The 6,562-nt window shown below is 43.7% G+C and overlaps 1 pseudogene; it reads right to left on the bottom strand.

Annotated features, from left to right (window-relative positions):
• Nucleotides 1-4,459: 4,459 nt before the first annotated feature.
• On the bottom strand, nucleotides 4,460-5,600 carry LOC105979826 (annotated as a pseudogene).
• Nucleotides 5,601-6,562: the final 962 nt, after the last annotated feature.

The following is a 6,562-nucleotide window of genomic DNA, read 5'->3' as shown; positions in this document are numbered from 1 at the left end:
CCCAGGAGCCCTGCGATTCCGAAAGTTCTTCTTTATTGCCTTTTGGACAGTTCCTATAACATTCTAGCCTCCCCTTTTCTATCTGGATTCACAGAGATCACTTCTAAGCCTAGGTCCAATTGCCTTTCTACCCCATACATCGTGAACCTTAATCAGAGGTCCTCCACCAGCCAAAGGACTCCCACACTCTTGGAAGTAGCAGGAAGGGAGCTATCCTGAATTTGCGCTCGAGGAAACAGACCAGAGTAGTTTCATTGTTAGCCCAATGGCATATACCTGGTTGATTTTAGAACAACAAGGATATTGCAGACCTTCTGATCCACTTTCCAGTCCTCTTTGAACTATAGAAACAGATCCCAGTCGAACTCTTTATAATTCTGTTCTTATTAAAGCTTCGCTTTCCCAATATTTGGTATCCTTTACTGCCCTTTTTTTTTTCTTTCAAAAGACGTTTAAAGGGCCCAGAAATGCCAGCAGAGGAGTTTAGAAGGGAATGCCAGCAGCGGTCATGGCTATGGAAGCTCACTGTTCACCCACACAACCATCGCAGGCTATTTGTTTTGCTGTGGCTATAACTAGGAACCAGGCCCTCAGCCTTCATATTGCAGAGGTTAGTAAGTACGGGGACTTTTCGGTCCTTTCAATCACTGCCCTATGTCGACCTCGATCGCTGCTTTTGAAATCCTTGGCTACCAATCTCCATCGGCAGCCGGTCAGGTTGGGTGATAGAAGAAAGACAGCACAGCTCATCATAAACAAGTTTATCAGGCAAACTTCAGGAAAAACTGGTTGTTCAAGCTTGCCACCTCAAGAAAAATAGTTTTGACCTGGCACTTTATAAATGTACACACTTGTTCCATTGCCACCTTCATTTCGGGAGGGGTCTCTGGAGCAGTTCAGCATACATAAAGATACGTGTTTGTTTGTTTGTTTGTTTGTTTGTTTTTCTGAAGCTCATTCAAACTATAGAGTTAGCAGAGAAACAAATGACCTGTTTTCATCGAGTATGTATGGCATCTGTGTTCATGTTCAGTTACTCAAGTTTAGGACGCAGAGATGCTAAATCACAGATAGAGTCAAGGACCCCTAGTGGCGAAGTGGATGACGTGTCGGGCTGCTAACCAGGAGGTTGGTGGATCAACCTCCAACTGATGGGTGGGAGAAAGAGGAAGCTTTCTGCTCCCATCAAGATGTACAGTCTAAGAAATCTAAGGAATGAGGCAGTTTGGCTATGAATCAGAATCAACTTGATGGGCAGTTTGAAGTCATACAGTCATGGACCTAGACAGTATTAGAGTGGTGACTTCGGGGGGATATAGAATCATCTCGACCAGCCCCTATATTGCAGACAAAGAAGCTGCAGTGTCCTGTGACTAGGCTGTTTTACTTCTGCATAGCATCTGGTAAGCCCTGGTGGCACACTGGCCTACGAGTTGGGCTGCTAACCACAAGGTCAGTAGGAGACAGAGGAGGTTTTCTGCTCTGATAAAGATTTCAGTCTCAGAGACCCACCGGGGCAGTTCTACTCTGTCCTATAGGGTCGCTGTGAGTTAGAATCCACTCAATGCAGTGAGTAGCCTACTGAGTTACACTAATTTCTTTTCAGGACAAAATTGTTCTCCTGGTTCTCATGGAGTAGACAGTATTAACTTCATCCACGTGCTATTGTCACATAACTACTGCCCAGCTAGATTTTATAATATATTTCTTAGAATTTTGTTCAGCAATTTACATTTTCCCTTTATATTCCAATTTGTGAGTTTCAACCTAATGCCAGTCTGTGATTTGAATTTTGGTTCCATCTTGAGCTGTGTACTTTATTAGTGTGTTTGGAAGAGGACAAGATCATTTGCTTTCATGCATTATACTGTTTATTTGTTATTTCATATTTAATAGTTGAATTGTTCTAAGTAAAACATTTATTTTGGAATAGCTCTACCTAGTGTTTTAGGTTCTCATGGAAGCTTGATAACATTATGAAGAAATTCTAGAATGGGATTTTTCATTCAAATGCAGAAGAATATTCTTATAGGCATGTGTGTGATGCGGTTAATATGTTGAAAAGTGAATCTTCTAAACTCCAGAACCCAGGGGACTTTTTTTTTAATGTCTACTTCAATGTACAAGTTAGTAGTTTGTTTACCTTTGGCCATGAGGCTGGAGGAGTTAGGAAGAAATGCAAGAGGGGGAAGAAAGAAAAGAAGGATTTCCTCATCTCTTTTGTGCACAAAGGAGAATTAAGTTGACTGGAATATTTGTGATTATCTAGATATTATAAGTAAACAGAAACTTAAGAACTATATAACTTCTTCTCCTCCATCTTCCATATCAAATAATAAGAATGCCTAGCATTTATCAAGCACTTAGCATGTGCTAGCTACTATGCTAAATACCTTGTAAACTGGATGAATTTAATCCTCACAACAATCTTCATGATTTCATGGCTGAGAAGACTGGCATTTAGAGATTAAATTACTCACTTGAAGTCACATCCCCAAATAGGTAAAGTCTGATTTAAACACAGGGTGTTGTGACATCAGAGCCCTACAACTTATCTGCTGTTAAGGATGAGTTTGGCCTGTGGAACAGACCCGTCGATCATGATGCATATCTCTGAACCTTATGAAGGGGGGGGGGGAGGAAAAAAGATTATATGGCAGAGTCTTGGCCTACAGTGCAGGTCTAAGAAAGGCCAGCAAGCCTGCCAGGGCATCTTGAAGCTAAAATTGCCCCATCAGAGAAGCCCCACATGTTCCAGAAACTGGCCAGGCTTAGTATCCCACTGCCCCCAGTCATAAGTCAGCTGTGGGAAGCATGGCCTCAGCCAGAAGCATGATGGACTTCAGAGCTGAGAGGTGCATTTGCATGGCAGCCACATTAGAACATAATGTCTCTTCAAGCAATTCTAACTTATCTACCACACACGCCCCTACAGGCCCTGTCATCTCTCACCTACACTAATTCCAACGACCCTGTAATAGTTTCCCGCTTCTAATCTCAGTATCCATAAGACAAGTCCCACAATACTACTAGGGTAACCTTCCAGACATATAGATTCTATCGTGTTATCATTTGGTTTAAGAAGCACAAGGGAACATCCTTTTGTTAGTATTAGACTAGATCTCTGGAGGCACTAGCATATGAATGACAAGAATTTCACCAGCTTTCATTACCAGGCCAACTTGAAAGTTTCCTAATATTCTTTTTGGTAAAGTCACCATTATTATTTCTATGTATGGGACTATCCTAGTTGCTGTGTCAGCCATCTTAAAATCACTTAAAAAGTTTTAGGCTAAAATCCAAACTTTTGACCATGGTATACCCAATCACTCCCTACTTCTTTGACACTACCTTGCATTTCACACTTTAAAAATGCGGTACTATGAAACAACAATGAGATGCCATGCATACCTACTAGAATGACAAAAGTTCAAAACACTGACAGCATCAAATTTTGTTGAGGAGGTAGAGCAAGAGGAATTCTCACTCTATGCTGATAGGAATGCAAAATGGAGCCACCAATCTGAAGACTTTCTAGCTGTTTCTCACCAAACAAAATGTAATCTTACACTTGATCATAGGACATGTTCCGTGGAATTTACTCAAAAGTGTTGAAAACCTGCACGTGAATACTTAGAGTCACTTCATTCATAGCTGCCAAAACTTGGACGCAACCAAGATGTCCCACCTAGAAGGGGGATGGATAAACAGACTTGTAGACCCGTATAATGGATGGCATATCCAGAAATAATAGCAGGGAGTTAACAAGACATAAAGGAACCTGAAGTGCATATTTGAAGTGAAAGAAGTTAGTCTGAAGAAGCTACGTTCTGTATGATTCCAACTACATGACATTCTAGAAAATGCAGTGAAAAAGATGAAAGTCCTCAAGGAGATGGATGGACCCAGTGGCTATGAAAATGGGCTCAAGCAGAGGAACAGTTGCGGGGATGGTGCAGGACTGGGCCGTGCTTCATTCTGCTGTGCAGAGATAGGCTCACAATGGGTCAGAGCGGACTCTGACGACAACGACAACAACAGAAAAGCCAGACTAGAGGTCCACTGTGAGCTGGAATCTACTTGATGGTAGTGATTGAGCTAGCAACAATTAAAAGATCAATTGTTGTCAGAAGTTAGGAGGGAGAGATTCTCTCTGGGTTCAACCCCAAGAGGAAAGGCTCTCTCTACAAAGGTACTCAGAGATTGAAGAATTGACCAAGAAAATATCTGAGAGACATTATTTTCTTTTCATGTGGAACAGGGGTACTCAAACTTTTTAAACAGGGGCCAGTTCACTGTCCTTTGGACCGTTGGAGGGCCGGACTATAGTTTAAAAAAAAACTATGAACAAATTCCTATGCACATTGCAGATTTTTTTTTTCAGGGGCAGGCCAACAAGGCTTGCTTTTATTGAGTGACTGATCACTAGAACTGCCATGCCAGAGAAGAGAGGGGGAGTTTATTTCTTGGTCTCTTCCTCCTTAGACAGCATCCTGATGAGCTCTGCTTTCTTGGCCTGGAGTCGCTCCTCTCAGCGCTGTGTGCCTCCTTGGGCTTAGACCTGCGGGCCTCACCTGGTCAGCCAGGAGCTTCTTGCGAGCCTTGTCTGCCTTCAGCTTGCGGATGCGTTCCATGAGAATCCGCTTGTTTTTTAAATTATTTTTAATCATTTTATTGGGGAGCTCTTACAAATCCTGTGACAACCTATCATTCAATTATATTATGCATATTTGTAAATATGTTGTCATTAACATTTCCAAAACATTTTCTTTCTACTTGAGCCCTTGGTGGCAGCTCCTCTTTTTTCTTTTCTTTTCTTTTCTTAATCGTCTCATACGACTCTTATCACAATCCATACACACATCAATTGTGTAAAGCACATCTGTACATTCATTACCCTCATCAATCTCAAAACATTTCCTCTCCACTTAAGCCCCCGGCATTAGGTCCTCATTTTCCCCTCCCTCCCCACTACCCCCTCCCTCATGAGCCCTTGCTAATTTATAAATTGTTATTTTGTCATATCTTGCCCTGTCCGACGTCTCCCTTCATCCACTTTTCGGTTGTCTGTCCCCCAGGGAGGAGGTCACATATAGTTGCTTGTAATCGGTTCCCTCTTTCCAACCCACTCTCCCTTCACCCTCCCAGTATCGCCACTCACACCACTGGTCCTGTAGGGATCATCCGCCCTGGGAGAATCCGCTTGTTCTAAAACACGTTCCCCTTCCCCTTCAGGGACAAGCTGTGATACATATGGCGGTCCATCTTCTTGGACTCCCGGTATTTCCTGAGCAGCCGGCGCAGAATCCTCATCCTCCTCATCCACGTGACCTTCTCGGACATGCGGGCATTGGCAGTACGCTTTCACTTACCTGTGCCCATATGCCTGCCCTTCCAGCGGGCTAGGGTGTGTTTGCGGCACCGGGCCGAGAATGGACGGTCACAGGCTTGCGGATGGTAAGGCCATCTTTGATCAGTTTCCGGACTGACCGACGGGAGTTGGCATTGGCCGTTTCATTGGTCTCGTTGGTGTCCAATCAGACTGTACTCTTGCCACAGCGGAGGACGCTGGAGGCGAGCCTCTTCTGAAGCCTGAGCATCCTCAGGGCTGCGGCCGCAGCGCCGAACGACACACACATCTTATTTTGAAGTAAAAAAACAAAATGGGCAAAAACACCTGGCGGGCCCGGATAAAGGTCCTCGGTGGGCCACATGTGGCCCGCCGGCCGTAGTTTGAGGACCCATGATGTGGAGGCTTATGGACCAGGACACAGCACTGCTTCCAGTGGTAGCCGACTGAACAAGAACATTTCTACTGAGGGGGCATAGTTATGGGGAATCCTTTTACAGTTTGAAAGAGGGTGCTACCTCATTCACACTCATGATGCTAACCTACCCCCAAATCATAATTTGTACCTGGGAGGCCCACACTATTTTAATAGGGGAAGAAACATGGAGCATTCACAATGCCTCTGTTCTGCTATGGTGCCCTGGCTCTCTGTGGGGGGAAAGCAGCCTCCTGTTGGGCCCAAGGACAAATAGGGAGTGCCTGCTTAGCTAAAGCTAGGCCAATTTGGATGTTTAACTCATGTCCCTACAGATGAATTAATTGGAAAGGCACAGGGGCCTTTGAAGGTAATGATATTGCAATGGTGGATGTATGACATTTTCAAAAACTCATAGAACTATAAAGCATAGAGTGAACCCAAATGTAGACAATGGACTTAATTTAAAATAATACATCAATATAAATCTGTCACCAGCAGACATATAAGTAACAAAAGAAAAAAACAGGTAAATTGGACTTCATAAAAATGGGACCAACAGTTCCGGTGGGACACGGGAGAGGAAGAGATAGGGGAAAAGGAGGGGGTTGCCAACAAACCCAGGGACAAGGGAAGAATAAGTGATCTAAAATCCATAGGATGCTAGGGGGGAAATGTAGCCAAGAGGAATTACCAAAACCCGAATGAAGGCCGAACATGATAGTGGGATGGGAGGAAAGTAAAAGGAAATAGAGGAAAGAACTGGGAGGCATAGGACATTTATAGAGGTCTAAATA

This window comes from Echinops telfairi, unplaced genomic scaffold (assembly GCF_000313985.2).
Source record: "Echinops telfairi isolate 266 unplaced genomic scaffold, ASM31398v2 ScPeMD7_1957;HRSCAF=2489, whole genome shotgun sequence".
Lineage (NCBI taxonomy): Eukaryota > Metazoa > Chordata > Mammalia > Afrosoricida > Tenrecidae > Echinops > Echinops telfairi.
This window is presented reverse-complemented; position numbering and strand designations above follow the sequence as displayed.